Raw genomic sequence first — 16449 nt, 5'->3', positions numbered from 1 at the left:
AGGGCTTGGGCCCACCGCTGGTGTCCTGCCCCCCTCCCCTTCCCTTCCTGCAGATCTCCCCCCTTTCTTGTGTCAGATGGATAAAGGAGGAGTGGAGGCATAATTGAAAAATCAGGTCATGATTTCAAACCGCCGCACAGCTGGCTAGTGGCTGCTTCACACACACAGCACACAGGCAGCAACCCCTTTTTTCTGCTGGGTTTGCTTATTGTTGCCGGGTGCATTTCTGTAGCTAGAAAGCTTTATGAAGAGCATCTGTTGATCCATGCCTTGCTTCCCTCCCCCAGCCCCCCCCAACAGTAAATCTGTAAGTGGAGTGGAAATTGCATCCTCTTGGATAAATATTGAATAGTTTAAACATGCGTATTCCTTTGTGTGCAAGGCAGAAGATTTAGTTTCTTTTACAGAAGGGCCTTGGGAAGGAACAGGGAAAGCAGTGGAGGCTTAGAGGCACCCCTAAGGAAGGCTCTTTGCAGACTGCCCTTTGTACATTAAGGGCTGCAGGAGAATGGGAGGGTTTGCGACAAGTCTATCACCTCGCCTTCGCTCTTCATAGGAAATGTAAGGCTGCACACTTTAAAAAGAATTAATAAATTAAGATGCAATTGCCCTTAAACTCTTGGAGACGAAGGACATTTGCACATGCCCTGGGTTTTTCCTAGCATGCATTCAGGCAACCCACAAGTGCACCTGTATTGAGAAGAGGAGGCTATTCTCTCTGTCCAGCCCCCCCCACGCCCCCCCCATTATGACTGCTTTTCCTTCTGCTGACACACACACAGAGAGAAAGCAAATGGATATAGGAAACTGGGTTACTTGCAACTGCAGCTTGCTGGAATTCCCCCTTCCCTCTTTGCCTTGGCGTTTCTGCCCAGCCTGACAGAAAGAACAACCCCTCTAGAAACACGAGTCAAAACATGAAACTTGTCAGAAGCTCTCTTCAGTTTCAGCTAATCTGCTCCCCTTGGCTGGGCTGGTCCAGGACGTTTCTCTTAAGTATGTGGGGCTCTGGGCAAGGAATGGTTTAATTTTCCTTTTGCTACGGTTTTTCCAATTCAGTGGAATCTGCACAGATGTGGACTTGTTAGTCCAAGGTAAAGTTGGATTTCCTACTATGCTTTTTTTGGTCAGGACTTCGGGGGGGGGGGCTGTTGGAGTCCTTCTCTCACCACTCAGCTGGGAATTGGAAGAAATAAAGCCGTTACATCCTTTGTCTGGTCTCGGCACGCAGTTCTCAGTGTTGGGATTGCAGATTGCAAAATACAGTACTTATTCCAGAGCATTGTTGTTCCTTGTCGTGAGAGATTTGCTGTGCTCCAGCTTTGAACAGTTTTCCTTGTCTACTGCTGAAGCTTAGAGGGTCTGGACCTGTCAATGGAAGACTCTCAGAACCATATGTCAGCTGCTTTGAGCTTTTTGCAGGAAGCTTTTGGTATAACACCAGGTAGACAAGGTGTAATATTAATCTGGAGAGTAGAAGGTGGTTTGAAGAGAGATTATGGCTTGTGTTGCATACAGGCATATCCCAATTTCAGCTGGAGGAAATGGGTTTTAATATTGTTTCAGAACCCTGCAAAGTCTGTTTGAGCCAAAGGTAATGGGGGGGACAAAATAAATTATATGTACAGCGTGGGAAGCGATGCCTCTCTCTCTCTCTCCTCCCCCCCCCATTTTCAACTCTTTGAATTTGCATAATTTATACAGTCTGGGAACCGCTTAACAACCTAATCTGTTTGTGTGAACTAGGCCTGTGTGCGTAAGATTGCAGCCTGAAATGCAGTAGTGCAGAACATACAATTACATGCCCTGCTCCATTCCTCATCTCTCCTCTGTGCAAGACAGCCAATTCGCGCTTGCCATTCAGAGGCTTAGCTGTACTGTTCCATCTTCAAAATCCCCCTGTCTTTGGATCTTAGTGCATAGAATTGGGGAAATTACAAGAGTTGGAATGCATTGTTGAGATTAATCTAATTTGGCTGACTATTGACTTAAAACCGTCCCTTTAGGTAGATGTTCTTCGTGTCTCTTACGAAAATTCCTCCCATCAAACCAAGGCAGACACGACTGGGCAACTTTCTTCAGCAGCTTGTTCCATCGCCCAGTTGTTAAAGGTACCAGTTTTTCCTCCTGTTGCCCAGCTTTAATCTGAGGAACCGCAACTTGGAACACGTTACTTCTTGTCCCTCCATCAGTGGGACTTGGAGGCAATTGTTCTCCTGGTTTTTTTGGCAGCTTTTTAGATGTTTGAAAATGGCTCGCATGTCCTCTCTTAATTTTCTCCCCTTCAAAAAAAAAAAAAAATGCTTTGGTTTTCATAATATCAGTTTTTATTTCTTGCTTTCCCTCTTTCCCTTGTCTGAATTAGCTCAATTTGTTTGTATCTTTAAAAATATCTACTATTACACTATGGAACTCCCTGACTCAGGAGACAGTGATGGCTTTAAAAGATGGATTAGACAATTTTATGGAGGCAGTGTTAGAAACTCAGATATATAAGCTAGGCACCCAATTACTACTTAAACAAAGGTTCCAGTCGCCAAAACGAAATGTATAGTTGTCATTTTGGGGCAAGATGGCTCTAAAGTCTTATTTTTCAAATGATGTACTGACTGTGATTGATTCTCAGTTAAACATCTGGTTAGTTCAGATGACAACCTTGAGCTAAGTTAAGAGCTTTGAGAACTTAAAGAACAGTCACCTTATCTAGGGACAGTCCACATATATACAGTATATATTGGCCTATTCCAACCTCTTTTTCTTAATGGTGACTGCTCCTGCTCAGGCTGCACAGAAAAAACATTCTGGCTCCTGAAATTCATTCTGATGGTGCAGATGAAATATAACTGATAGAATTCTACAGGATGGGGTATTAGCGTGTGAAAACAGTCCGGATCCAGTGATCTGCAGGCATTCACCTCCATCCTGGTACCCAGACATCATTACTTGGTTGAAAGTGGTCAATAGCCAAAATGCACCTGGCGCCTGGCTAATTTCAAACACTGCTGATGGAGGAGAGGGTTATCGATGGCTGTATTCTGCTTCCACATAGCCATGGTGGCTAATCTTCTGCCTCCACAGTTGGAGGCAGCAGTGTTTCTGAATACCAGTTGCTGGAAACCACAAGAGGGGATGAATGCTTGAATGTGCTTGAATGCTATTTGTGGGTTTCCCACAGCCATCTGGTTGGCTGCTGGATGCTGGACTTAAATAGGCTATTGGTCTAATACAACAGGCTGTTCTTATGTTTGTATGAGGATCCAAGCACCAGCAATTGACAGCACAGTATTTTTGGGCACCTGAGCTGGAAGAACCAAGTGGCACTTGCTCTTCCCTGCATGAGCCTGGGGAGCGCAACTCACCTGGACATTTTCTTGTGCAAGCTTCCTTTTAACGGAACAGAACTGAACAGGGATGCAGTCCATTGGGTAAGGGGAACAAGACTTGTGCAAGAAACAGTGAACAGGAGTTGTGCAAGAGCATTCCTGTGTGCTTGCGCACCTCCCGTCTCATTCCAGTGGGGCTTGTGCAAGAGAACTTCCTTGTAGGGATTGTGCCATATGGATTAGATCTTTCTCTTGAACCGAGTTGTATTTAACAGTGCTCCTTAAATCACGGGCCTCTGCCAGACATAGTACTCCAGCTGAGCTCAGTCTTGCTGCCAAGTTGGAGCGATGTTGTCACTCCCTGCGTCTTCCATTCAGGGCTTCTGCTATCGTGTGTGGCAGGAGGATGAACTGCTTCTTTGCAATGGAACCATACTTCAGTCTCCTGCATGCAAACCAGTGTAACCCTTTCCTCGTTACTAGTGCCTAGCCAGATATCTCATTTTGTTCCAATGCTTTTGCTTAATTTCAGTATATTACTAAGGTATGGGTAGGGTAAAGGTAAAGGGACCCCTGACCATTAGGTTCAGTCGTGACCGACTCTGGGGTTGCAGCGCTCATCTCGCTTTATTGGCCGAGGGAGCCGGCGTACAGCTTCCAGGTCATGTGGCCAGCATGACCAAGCCGCTTCTGGCGAACCAGAGCAGCGCACAGAAACGCTGTTTACCTTCCCGCCAGAGCGGTACCTATTTATCTACTTAAACTTTGACGTGCTTTTGAACTGCTAGGTTGGCAGGAGCTGGGACCGAGCATCGGGAGCTCACCCCGTCGCGGGGATTCGAACCGCCGACCTTTTGATCGGCAAGTCCTAGGCTCTGTGGTTTAACCCACAGCGCCACCCGCGTCCCTCATGGGTAGGTTAAGCCCATGAAAAAGAGCCTGGCTGGATGAGATCAAAAGTCTATTTAGTCTTTAGACAGTTCAGAAACTTCAGCTAGTGCAGTATTCAGGTTGCTCAATGGGGCAAGATGGTTTAAGCATATGGGATTAACCCTGGTCAGACTGCGCTGGCTGCCTTTAGTTTCCGGGCCCAATTCAAAGTGCTGGCTTTGACCTAATAAAGCCTTAAATGGCTCAGGATCGCAATACCATAAGGACCGCCTCTTTCCATAAGAACCTACCCCAACCCTGTGATCATCTTCTGATGCCCTTCTTCATGTGTCTCCTTCACAAGAGGGTCCAGAGGGGACCAACACAAGAACAGTATGCTTTCGAGCACAATTCAAAGTGTTGGTGCTGACCTTTAAAACCCTAAACGGCCTTGGCCCTGCATACCTGAAGGAGCACTTCCACCCCCATCGTTCAGCCCAGACACTGAGGTCCAGCTCCGAGGGCCTTCTGGCAGTTCCCTCAATGTGAGAAGTGAGGTTATAGGGAACCCCCGCAGAGGGCCTTCTCGGTAGTAGCTCCCGCCCTGGGAAATGCCCTCCCATCAGATGTCAAGGATGTTTAGGGAAGTTTGTTTGATTTTTAAAAAATTAATTAAATTTTGCAACACAAACACACACATTTATACATAAATAAAAAGAAACAAAAACTAAAAAATACAAATACAAAAAGAATATCAGAATAATGTACAGATATATATATATATATATATATATATATATATATATATATATGCTTTCGTAGATTTTCACGGGTACAGGAATGCAGGTTTTGGTGTCCTCGGGTGTCTTCCCGTGTAAAAGTTGGGGTGTCTAGACGACTCAAACACTGAGATCCTGCTCTGTTCCAGTAACAAGAAGCCGAAAGCACCAGCCTGAAGATGACGAGTGAGACCTCGTCGAAACGTCGTCTAGACACCCCAACTTTTACACGGGAAGACACCCGAGGACACCAAAACCTGCATATATATATATATATATATATATATATATATGCATGCCATATTTCAGTTCTTTTTTTCTGTTCCCATTGTCTTCCCTCATCCTCAGCATGGTTCTGTTTTCCTTTTTGGTAAACTGTTTCCATCTTCTTTATCCCATAGTTCATTTTACAGAAGTTAATCAAAACAAGTCGAAGTATTAATTTAAAGGCACTGGTTTTTAAGATATTCTGTGTATTTTTCCCATTCTTTTTGAAATTTTTGCTTGGACTGACCCCCAATATCCTCTGTTAATCTAGCCAATTCAATATAATCAAATAATTTGTCTTGCCATTCTGTTTTCATCGGTATTAATTCTTTTTTCCAGTTTTTGGCAATTAATGTTCTTGGGGCTCCTGTGGCGTAAAGGAATATTTTCTTTTCCAATATCCGTATCTAATATTCCCAATAAAAATGCTTCTGTTTTCTTCTTAAAATTTTGCTGGAACATTTTCTTTAACCCCTCATACACCACATCACAGAAGCCTTTGATTTTATCGCATGTCCAGCACATTTGTATAAGCGTTTCCTCTATTTGGCTACACCTCCAACACAGGTTTGATTTTGTTTTATACATTTTACATATTTTGGTTGGTGTTAAATGCCATCTGTAAAACATCTTTATGGAGTTTTCCTTTATTGCTTCCCTGTTTAGGGAAGTTTTTAATGTTTGATCTTTTATCGCGTTTTTAATTTTCTGTTGGGAGCCACCCAGAGAGGCTAGGGAAACCCAGCCAGATGGGTGGGGTATAAATAATATTTTATTTTATTTTATTTTATTTTATTTTATTTTATTTTATTTTATTTTATTTTATTTTATTTTATTTTATTTTATTTTATTTTATTTTATTTTACTACTTTACTTTACTTTACTTTACTTTACTTTACTTTACTTTACTTTACTGCAGTGATTCCCCATTTGTGAAATGCTCTCTCCAGGGAGGTTTGCCTGGCGCCTTCATTATATACTTTTAGGTGCCAGGTGGAAACGTTCCTGTTCAGCCAGCCTTTGGCTGACTGACATCCAATGCCATTTTAAAACGTGTTGGGTAGAGGGGGATTGTTGGGTTGTTGTTTTTATTTTTATGTCTTTTGTTTTCATATTGTGAATTTATGTTGTGAACCACCTTGAGACCGGTTGGTATACGGTGGTGTACAAAGTTTAATAATAGTGGTCTAGCATCCTATTGGGACGCGGGTGGCGCTGTGGGTTAAACCACAGAGCCTAGGAATTGCCGATCAGAAGGTTGGAGATTCGAATCCCCGCGACGGGGTGAGCTCCCGTTGTTTGGTCCCTGCTCCTAATCTAGCAGTTCGAAAGCACATCAAAGTGCAAGTAGATAAATAGGTACCGCTCTGGCAGGAAGGTAAATGGCGCTTCCGTGTGCTGCTCTGGTTCGCCAGAAGTGGCTTAGTCATGCTGGCCACATGACCCGGAAGCTGTCTGCGGACAAATGCCAGCTCCCTCGGCCAATAAAGCGAGTTGAGCGCCATGACCCCAGAGTCGGTCACGACTGGACCTAGTGGTTAGGGGTCCCTTTACCCTTTACCTTTAGCATCCTATTTCTCACAGTGCCTCTATCCCCAGATTCTTCTGGTAAGTCCCCCTCAAGCTTGTGTACAGTTGGGGAGGAGAAACTGTCTTTTCTGTACACCAGGGTTAGGGAAGTTTGGACTCCACTTCCCATCAGCCCCAGGGATGATGGAAGTTATAAACCAACAACATCTGCAGGGCACAATCTAGACATGTGAGCCAGAAGCCAGAAGTAAATTCTGCTGCTATGTACTGACTCCTTTCATGTGTGATCTGAGTAGTTTTTTGCTGGGGTGCTGCACTGAAATCTCTCTCTTGCATGCAACTATGGAGACATTTCTCTTTCTTTTCTATGAATGAAAGTGGGTGCAATTTAACTCACAACATGATAAAATATTTGAATGGGTCACCAGGTGCCTGGTATAATTGCCTTGCCTTGACTCACTGGTTACCTGTCAGCCATTCAGATTTATTGTTCAGTCCAGTGCACCAATTTCTTAAGCTCAGTTGCAATTTTACTGCACTTACGGGAGGTTTATAGGAGCGGAGCATACTTGCTGTTCAAAAGTCAGAGAAACTGAACCAGGCATGAATCCAGGACAGATTTCTGTGAAAGTTCTAGAATTGCTTCCATGTGTCATTGGCTCTATGTGATGGCCTTGATGTCTGAGAGCCCCTTCCGGTGTGTGGATCACTTTGCCAAGCTCCATACCCCCGTCTGCCACTTTCAGCACTGCCGTGCAAGCTTCCCAAGTGATGGGTGACCCTCATGGTGGGTGAGTCTTGCATGTAACGGACAGGATTATCTGTGCTTTAAAAGTAATGAAATTCTGCACCCAGACAATGGGAATTCTTTGCCAAAGGGGGAGGGAGACTGAATTCTGTGACCTTATTAAATTATGCAAAGTCACATAGCTTCTCCTCACTGAGTAATTCATTTGTAATTTTTACTATTTGAACTGTATTTATGTTTGCTTCTGCGTAGGGCAAGGTGCACATACTAAAGCCCTCTCCTCTGGTCTTAGCCCAGTTACTATCAAGTACCGTATTTTTTGCTCTATAAGACCCACTTTTCTCCTCCTAAAAAGTAAGGGGAAATGTGTGTGCGTCTTATGGAGAGAATGCAGGTTGCACAGCTATCCCAGAAGCCAGAACAGCAAGAGGGATCGCTGCTTTCGCTGTGCAGCGATCCCTCTTGCTGTTCTGGCTTCTGAGATTCAGAATATTTTTTTCCTTGTTTTCCACCTCCAAAAACTAGGTGCGTCTTGTGGTCTGGTGCGTGTTATAGAGCGAAAAATACGGTATATCTTTTAATAGGGGCTAGAAGCTTGCTCCGTCCAGGAAACAGAATCATGTGCACCAAATTCAAAATTTGCATTTCTGCATATATACCACCCTGATGATGGTCTCCCCATGGAGCTGAGGTCATGCAGCAATGTTTCCATCCATTGCCACATGGAGCGTGTAATATGAGAACTGGACCAGAGATGCATTATCTACTAATCTCTTTAATTACTGAGATTGGTTATTTACTAAGCTTTGGGTGTTACTTTGCAACCATCAAAAGGGGGAATTTGGGTGGCTTTGGCATAATTTGTTCCTCATAAAAACCTATGTTGACTCCTAGTAATTATCCTGCATCATTCATATATATATATATATATATATATATATATATATATGGTTGTTTTACCGCTTATTATTATAACCTCAGAGATAAAAATTAAGCCACCAAGCCTGTAATTTCCCATCTCACGCGCTGGATCATCACCTTGTCGTGGTGAGTGGGCTTGCCTGTTCCTATGAGCCCTGTGAGCGAAGTTGTCGGGAGCCTCATACTCCCAGCAGGGTCACCCAAGGCGGTAAGGTCAAAGGGGAGGAGCTAGACAAAGAATGATCCAAGAAGTCCTCAGTGGCAGAACAGGTGGAAGATAACAAGCAGTATGTTACAACGGAAGGCAGATGAAGGCTGCAGCTAAGAATCTACCGGTCATCGTGATACTCATGTCATCAGAATAAAGCCTTACTGTAAAAACTGTGTGCTGGTCAGCGTGCACACATAAAATAAATTCACGCACAGGCGTCTTCCAAAAACCCATCTCAAACCCAAACTCCAAAAGTCCCATGGTGATCGGCAAATGGTATCGGGGGCAGGACTGTGAAATCTGGAAGCCCTTAGTCATGAACTGGCACATGGGCGGTGGATACTGATTCACTCGATCTGACTCAAGGAATGAGGCAGTTGAGTAGCTCGCAGCTGTACCCATGACTGAGCAGTCCTATTTAGGATCCACTCTGCTCACCCCGAAAAGGGGGAGGAGCTAGAAATGGTTCCCTAAACATAGACTGCCTCTGTTTTGTCCTGACTGGATTACCGTGCCCAGTGGGGTCACCACACAGCAGTCGTAAAAGACAATTGAACTTTGGAACATGGGTTATATGGAACATTGGATAACACAGATAATGAGCACCCCAAATGCAGGACTGCCATCATTGCAAGAGACTTGCGACGTTTTAACATCAATATTGCAGCGCTTCAAGAAACCTGAAGAGCAGGCCTGTGAGTGCTCCAGTTGGAGAACAGCCTTTACCAAAGGTGTCATGGACTTTGAAGATGCTGGAACTCAGGACGAAAGGGAGAAATGTGCCAAAAAGAAGGCACATTTGGCAAACCCTCACTGTGATCATCTCCCGCCCGGAAATCTATGTCCCCACTGTGGAAGGATGTGTGGATCCAGAATTGGCCTCCACAGTCACTTACAGACACAATGTTAAGACCATGTTCATGGAAGACAATCTTACTTGGCCACAAGTGATCGCCAAAGAAGAAAGAAGAGAATTTCCCATTATTATTTTTTACCGGCTTTCAGTATATTTCCAGGCTTAATTTGACCTTTCAGCCTTCATGACTTGGGATCGTGGAGGACTGACACTTGCTGCCTGTACCTACCTGGTCCTTGAGATCTTCACCAGAGACCCTTCTCTGGGTGCCTCCCTCAGATGGGGTTCAGTGGCACCTACAGTAGTTCTGGAATGCCTTCCTAAACAGTTTTTTCAGTTTCTAGCCACTGCACAAACCTAGGGAGACCAGACACTAGACGGGTGTTGGTAATGTCTTTTTATTCCTCGAGAAACCCCCTTATCCGTTGTATACCCAGTAGATTACTATGGCCTGTGGGAGAGTTTCTTCTGCAAGTTCCGAAGATCTGTTTGACAAGTAAGATCTGTTCAACGATGGAACGGTCTCCCTCAGGAGGGGGTGGACTCTCCTTCCTTGGAGGCTTTTAAGCAGAGGTTGGATGGCCATCTGTCATGGATGCTTCAGCTGAGATTCCTGCATTGCTGGGGGTTAGACTAGATGACCTTGGGGGATCCCTTCCAACTTTACAGTTCTATGATTCTATGACTCCTATGATATCAGAAGACTGTTCTGTAGTAATGTGGAGTAGGACTTTTAGTGCGACTGCCCCGTTCTGTGGAATTGCACTCCTTTTGAGATATAACAGGTGTGGTCCACTTTCCAGAAACAACTGAGGATATTTTTGTTCCCACAGGCTTTCAAAGCTGGATAAATGTGGTTTTAATTTTTTCCCCCATGAGCATCCACTTTTCAGGGTTTTAGTCTCTTTTTTTACACGTATTTCTTGTGTTCGTGTTTTTAACCGTTTTTAATTACTCTATGTGTAACTCATACCCTCCAACATTTCAGCAATGAAAATAACAACAGCAACAATAGTAATACTATTTATATGCTTCCCATCTCACTGGGTTGTCCCAGCCACTCTGAGCAGCTTCCAACATATATAAAAACATAATTAAACAGGAAAGCACTTCAGATGGCTCAGGGGTCGGATAACTCCATACCCTCCAACATTTCTTCAATGAAAATAGGGACGTCCTAAGGAAAAGTGGGACATTCTGGGATCAAATCAGAAACCGGGATGTCTACTGTAAATCTAGGACTGTCCCTGGAAAATAGGGACACTTGGAAGGTCTGGTAACTTGCCTTGCGACAGTGGTTTAGAAAGCAGTTAATAAGTCAACAGCAATAGTATCAATGGCATTTTTTTTAAAAAAAAAGCCTATTTAATTTTCAGCAGTGTGAAATAGGCTTGTGGTTTGAAACATTCGCTTATTAAAGACGAGTCCCCAGATTAAACGACAAATTTCATTTTTGTATAGTGCTGCCTCCCAGCAGCTCCTGGGTCTCGAATATCGGGAGGGGGGCGGAATTCTATGCACATAAAGAGTAGCTTGTTGGTGGAGAAGCACCTTCCCATCCTACAAAGTCCTAAAAAAAGGGACTTTGCCACTTGATTCTGCCGATTGTGTGAGCTGCTCCTTGGACAACTGGGCGCCTCTCTTGCATTGATCTGTGAATGAAGCCTTGCTAATTAGCAAGGTGTAAATGGTTTTGTCTGAGGGCTGCTTGCTATTCCAAAAGGGACACCTGCTTACCCCTTTACACACTCTAGTGCAGAGGCTGGTTCCCTTTAGTGTGCCCCGACCGCTGCAGTAAACTGGCCCCCTCTCTAACAAGACATGTGCCTCTTTGTCTGGGGAACTCGCTTGCCTGTAGCTTGTTAACCTCCTATGGCTTTTCACATCCTCTCCTGTCCCCCCCCCCCCTTCTCCGTGTGCTCCCCATCTGGGAAGGTCACACAGCGTTGATTCAGGGCAAGATTGCTCTGACACGTCCTTTATTCCGCACCTGCTCATTACACCTTCCCCACTGCCCTCCTTGCCTCCTCTTGTCCCCCCCCCCCAGTGACAGTCGCTTCTGAACATGCGCTGCCCTTGATACAATACCCTGTCTGGTTCACTCCCGTTCCTCAAGGCTGTTTCTTTCAAGCGCCACTTAAAGAAGTGGGGTGGTTGTACACATGTTCATGTTAGGGCTGCGCAATTTCGTGGGCAACTTAATCAACTATCGTTTGTGTTGATTAATTGGTGGTCGGGGGGAATTTTAATCAACAGAATTGCTTCGGGTCTGGTTGGAGATGGAAGGTTGGGATGCAGATCAAGGGGACATTTCATAGCGTGAAGCGGTTTTGGTTCTGATGTGTTACAGAGGAAAAGAAAGGCGTTGGAGTGGTAGCTGTTAAATTAACTCACACCAGGTTTTATTGCCTCTCTCTCTCTCCTTTTAGATAGCTAATAGCAGCTTTCAGTGAGCTCCAGCTGGTCTTTGAATCAGGCACATTGTAGATCCCTACCTGTTTTGCCTTAGCACTCCTACAGAGTTGGGTGTTCCCAGGTCACTCCCAGACAGGCCATTCAGATGTATTTAAATTTGATCAGTGAATTTACAAATGGTTAAAGGTAAGGTGGGTGAAGAACAGAAACATTTTGTCAAGAGCCCCCAATTTCTCAGGTGGTGAAAATTCCAGGTATACAGTATGAGAGAAGAATTATGATTTGGGTTGGGTTGGTAAAAATTGTTTTTCTTAACAAACACAGGAGCAGAGCCTATTTGGAGGCAAATGAGCTTGCCTAGAGCAAGCAGTAAAACCATTGCCCCTGCATTAGATTTCCCACAGTGATATTGCGGACCTTGCCTCTCTAGATGCTTCTAGTCATGCAGAACTCCCATCACTAAACCCCTTCACTTCTGCGTGAATCAGAACTTTAAAAACTTCTACTTAGTATTTATTCGAGAGTCACTTTCTAAGGGCTGCAGAGAGATTTCAGGACATCATGGAAAACCTCTGAGGACATGTCAGTGGATAATCTCCGATTTATCAGCAAGCAGTTGGCTTGGCTTACACCCTGGTCAGTTTACCAGGTGAGATGCTACAGTCACAGTCTGAATACCAGAAGCAGGTTGACTTAAAATCAAGACTGTTCTAAAGCCATTGCTTTAAACTGCGTGCACACAAAAAGGAAATATTTAAACCGTAGTTTTAAACTGTACCATTTTGAAATATTTCCTGGGCAAGTATGTATTGCTAACTGATTGTTTTAACGCATGTAACTACACAAAAACTTTGTACATCTGAGGAGCATAATCCATAACCTTTGACAATGTAGCTGTTGCGCTTTTTGGACTCCAGATTTAGATTTGCGTAGCGGCAAGAGATTGCTTCTTTTTGGCTCTCTCTGTATACATGCAACTTGTTTGACAAGTAAGGCATAAATTTATGCACGAGTTCTGTGCATAAATTTGGACAGGTCCCATTGAGCAAAATGGGACTTTCTTCCAAATAAACCTCCATAGAATTATGGCTGTAACAAATATCCAGAACATTCCAAAAGTGAGATGGTATTAACTACTGGACAAAACAGTGTTTCTCCATGGGATGGAAAGTGAGTATTTAAGCTGACATTAAAAATGCTCCTAATTTGAGCACTTGGAGGCTATAAAATAAGAGCATAAAAACCTTACAGGCTCAGTTAATGATGCTGGTAAGGTTTGCGGATCCTCCTAAAATCTAGGACTTATGATGACTTGCTACTCCAGTAGGAAGTCCAAAATAATAAACACAATATGTGATTTACTGGTCATGAGGGAGAATAGAAAGCCTTGCCTGTATGTTATGTCCAAACCTGGGATCATGGTTTGTCTCTCCCTTAGAAGCCATGATGTTCTGTTGTTGCTTTGTTGATCTTGGCATGTCAGGGAGCAACAAACCACGGCCCGTGGTATGTGATGTAACACAAAGTGAAGGCTTCCTGATTTGTTTATCTAGCTTGTCTCAGGGAAGGAGTGAAAGTGGGAGCCATTGGGCAGCATGAAGCAGCACATGGCTTGTTCTCTGTAAACAGCCCCAAGTCAGAAAGTCTAGCTTATCGTTCAGTAGTAATGTGGCCATGGTGTCACTCATAATGCTCTTCACGAAAGTTGGCTATATTTTTCCGTGGTCCTTTTACATAGAAAAGCTGTCCGAAAACTTAGCATTTAATAGATGACCACAATAATTTAGCGAAGTTTGTGCTCTCCATCTCTTTTTTTAAAAAAAGAGGCTGCTGTTGGAGGTGATGTGGGAATATTGAAACATATTTTCATGCTTGGTGGGAATGTAAAATCACCCACATATTCTGGAAAAGGGTCTTTGATATTATTTCCAAAATTGTTAAAACAACCTCTCTCACCAAATCCAACTTTGGTCCTGCTCTCATTAAACCTATATTCTGATCTTACTATTCAACACAGACACATAATCTTTCTACTGGTGGCTGCACGTCTGGTGGTAGCGTATTTTTTGGAAATCCCAGGCTGAGCTAGTTCAACAATACCTGGGCTATTTCAGAATGGCTAACGGGGCCTAGAAGAGTTGCAAAAGGTGTTATAAAGAGAGAAACCTTTAATGCGACCTGGTCCCCCTTCTTTTCATATGCAATGGAAGTAGATAGCAAATTTCTCCCACCAGTTTCACAAACATGTCTGTGGAGAGCCTAGATTGACAATTGATGTTGTAAGATTATGTAAAATGACGCTATAAGCTTAATACTATGTTTAGTTTTTGTGTGGAGACCGTATTAAATTTTATTTAACCAAATAATAAAAAGAAGGCTGCTGCTAAAAATTAATTAAATATAAAAATGAGCTGATTTACATTTTTTAAAAAACAAAACCCACACTATATCTTCAGTGGTGGGGGGGAAGTATCCACCCTGTCAGTGGGAGGGGCCTTGGTTGCCTTCTTCCTGATTGGGTGGGAAGGACTTCATGTGATTAACTCCGTCCAAGTGGTTATTGTTTTCAGTTTCTCAACGGCCATTGGTACAAGTTCTCGCCACAAGAAAACTGGCTCCCATGTTGCTAGTGGTTAGGTGTGAGTGGGGTCTCCGTTCGCTCCAGAGGAATAGACGGCAAACGCTTTCCCCCACCTACAACTCAAAATGCTGCTGATTCATATTATTATGGCATCTCAAAAAATCCTGTTGGGAGTTCCCTCGTGTCCAGCTGGTGCCGGGCAGAATTTTGTATGCACTCGGAGAATGAGTAGCTGGTTGCTTGGATTTTCAAAATCTACCTCTTAGTGAATAAAATTAGCACAACTGAGTGAGGATGCTTGAGGGGACGTCTCTTTCTGCTTCTTTGTGACTCTGCTGCATCTGTGCCTTATACATTTTACCCTGAACTGTGCTGACAGGAGAGCCATATTCTGTAAAAAGAATTTGCAGGAAGACAAAATAAAAGGACGCTGTAAACTGGAACAGCCCCTTTAGGTAATTTAGGCTGTGCAATTTTTTTTTATTTTTTTTTTGGTTCCTTACCTGCTCTGCTCTCCTCTCCTGCTTGTCCTCACAGCAATTCTCTCCAGACACCAGGGAGTTGATTGGCAAACCATGACATGGGAAATTTGGAATGTCTTTGTGGCCTTTGTTCTTCTCCCCCACCACCTTCCTCTTTGGGGAAGAGTTTGCTGTGTTCTGCCTGAATCTGGCAAGCCATGTTTTCCTGTAACCACAGTTTACCTACAACTCTGGGAACGAACTATGAAACCATGGTTTCAGTGTCTCAGTGGGAGACTCACTGTGTGATTAATGAGGATCCTAGTTTGCCCAATTTGATGGTCCGAAAAACATTTTAAATAATGAAGGGAAAGGCAGCAGAAGGAGATTGTATTTGAATATGGGAAGTAGTTCCTGATAGTAAAATCATGGTTCAAATCCAATGTCTTGTTCAAGAAATTAGGGAGGAAGGCAATCATTCTGTCAGAGCAAGTATTTTGGCTTGCTGGACAGAACGATCCTCCCTCTCTGTTCTGGGGTTTCTCCTGACCCTCTGACCCAATTTCAGAGAGGCGGGCAGGGGGAGGGAGGAAGCCCCATTGTACAAGTGGAAGCCCTTGCACAGAGCTTTTGTTGATGCAGCTCATTAGCTGAATCCCACTCCTTGGTAATATTTATAGAACCTGATTCGTTTCAGTACTTTTTCTGTGTGTATGTAAGAGAGAGGAAGAGAGAGAGAGATATTTCTAACAATGACCTAACTTTCTCCCCCTTATTTGCAACCTGACTAACTCTGGGCTGTATCCAATACGTGCTGCTTCAAAATGTGGTTCCAATTCTGTGTGCACAGGTATTTGTGCAAAAGCCCTATTGAATTCAGTTGAACTTGAGCCAAGGTAACTGTGCACAGAGTCACATAGCCCATGAAAGCATTGATGGTTGGCACCTGTTCAACGCTAATGCTTTAAAGAGCGCTCTGTCTGTTGCCTGAGCAATTTATGCCATTTCCGTGACCATCCCAAGACGCTGGTTAACAGAATGTGCTGTGAGCCAAGAAGTCTCTGGTTTACATCTCACTTTTGCCATGAACTCACTAGGTAGCCTATGGCAAGCCTTTATTCTCTTGGCAGACCCCCTTCTGCAAAATGAAGATAAATTAACACAGTATTGTTAGTATTTAGAGAAAAGGACTGAAGGCTCCTGGTACAGTTCTGCTGCTGAAGTTAAAGTGATATCTGCCTGGACTGTCCTCTCTGAGCACCTTGAGCCAAGTATTTGTGTAAATAAAAAGTAAATAGAATGACTTTTCGTTACGCTGCCCCACCAAAGTAATTCTGAGTAACTGTGCCTGGCTCCTTGGACACCTAATGTAAGAGCTCACAGCAGAGTGTCATTGTCAAGGCAGCTCTTAATCATAGCATCCTTCATTTAAAAGTAAAAACCAAGTACATATAAGCAGTTGTTGCCCTGAGGGCAGGGATTGAAAT

The 16449-nt window shown here is 43.7% G+C and overlaps 1 protein-coding gene and 1 long non-coding RNA gene across 6 annotated transcripts in view; one reads left to right on the top strand and one right to left on the bottom strand.

The window, feature by feature from the left end:
* Positions 1 to 8086, bottom strand: part of LOC309332627 — a 40203-nt gene extending 32117 nt beyond the window's left edge. For both annotated transcript variants that reach the window (XR_014152259.1, XR_014152260.1), the window contains exon 1: positions 7829 to 8086. This is a non-coding gene — a long non-coding RNA (uncharacterized lncRNA). The remainder of the gene's footprint in view (positions 1 to 7828) is intronic.
* Positions 1 to 16449, top strand: part of LOC309332108 (ephrin type-B receptor 5) — a 163021-nt gene that overhangs the window by 20933 nt on the left and 125639 nt on the right. Inside the window, exon 1 of one of the 4 annotated variants that reach the window (XM_081844904.1) lies at positions 947 to 1094. The exons of the other annotated variants lie outside the window; for them this stretch is intronic. The gene's annotated coding sequence lies outside the window, so the exon portion shown is untranslated. Of the gene's footprint in view, positions 1 to 946; positions 1095 to 16449 lie in introns of those variants that run through there. 4 annotated transcript variants of the gene reach the window in all.

The sequence above is a fragment of the Podarcis erhardii genome (assembly GCF_964252035.2).
Source record: "Podarcis erhardii genome assembly, chromosome: 17".
Classification (NCBI taxonomy): domain Eukaryota; kingdom Metazoa; phylum Chordata; class Lepidosauria; order Squamata; family Lacertidae; genus Podarcis; species Podarcis erhardii.
This window is presented reverse-complemented; position numbering and strand designations above follow the sequence as displayed.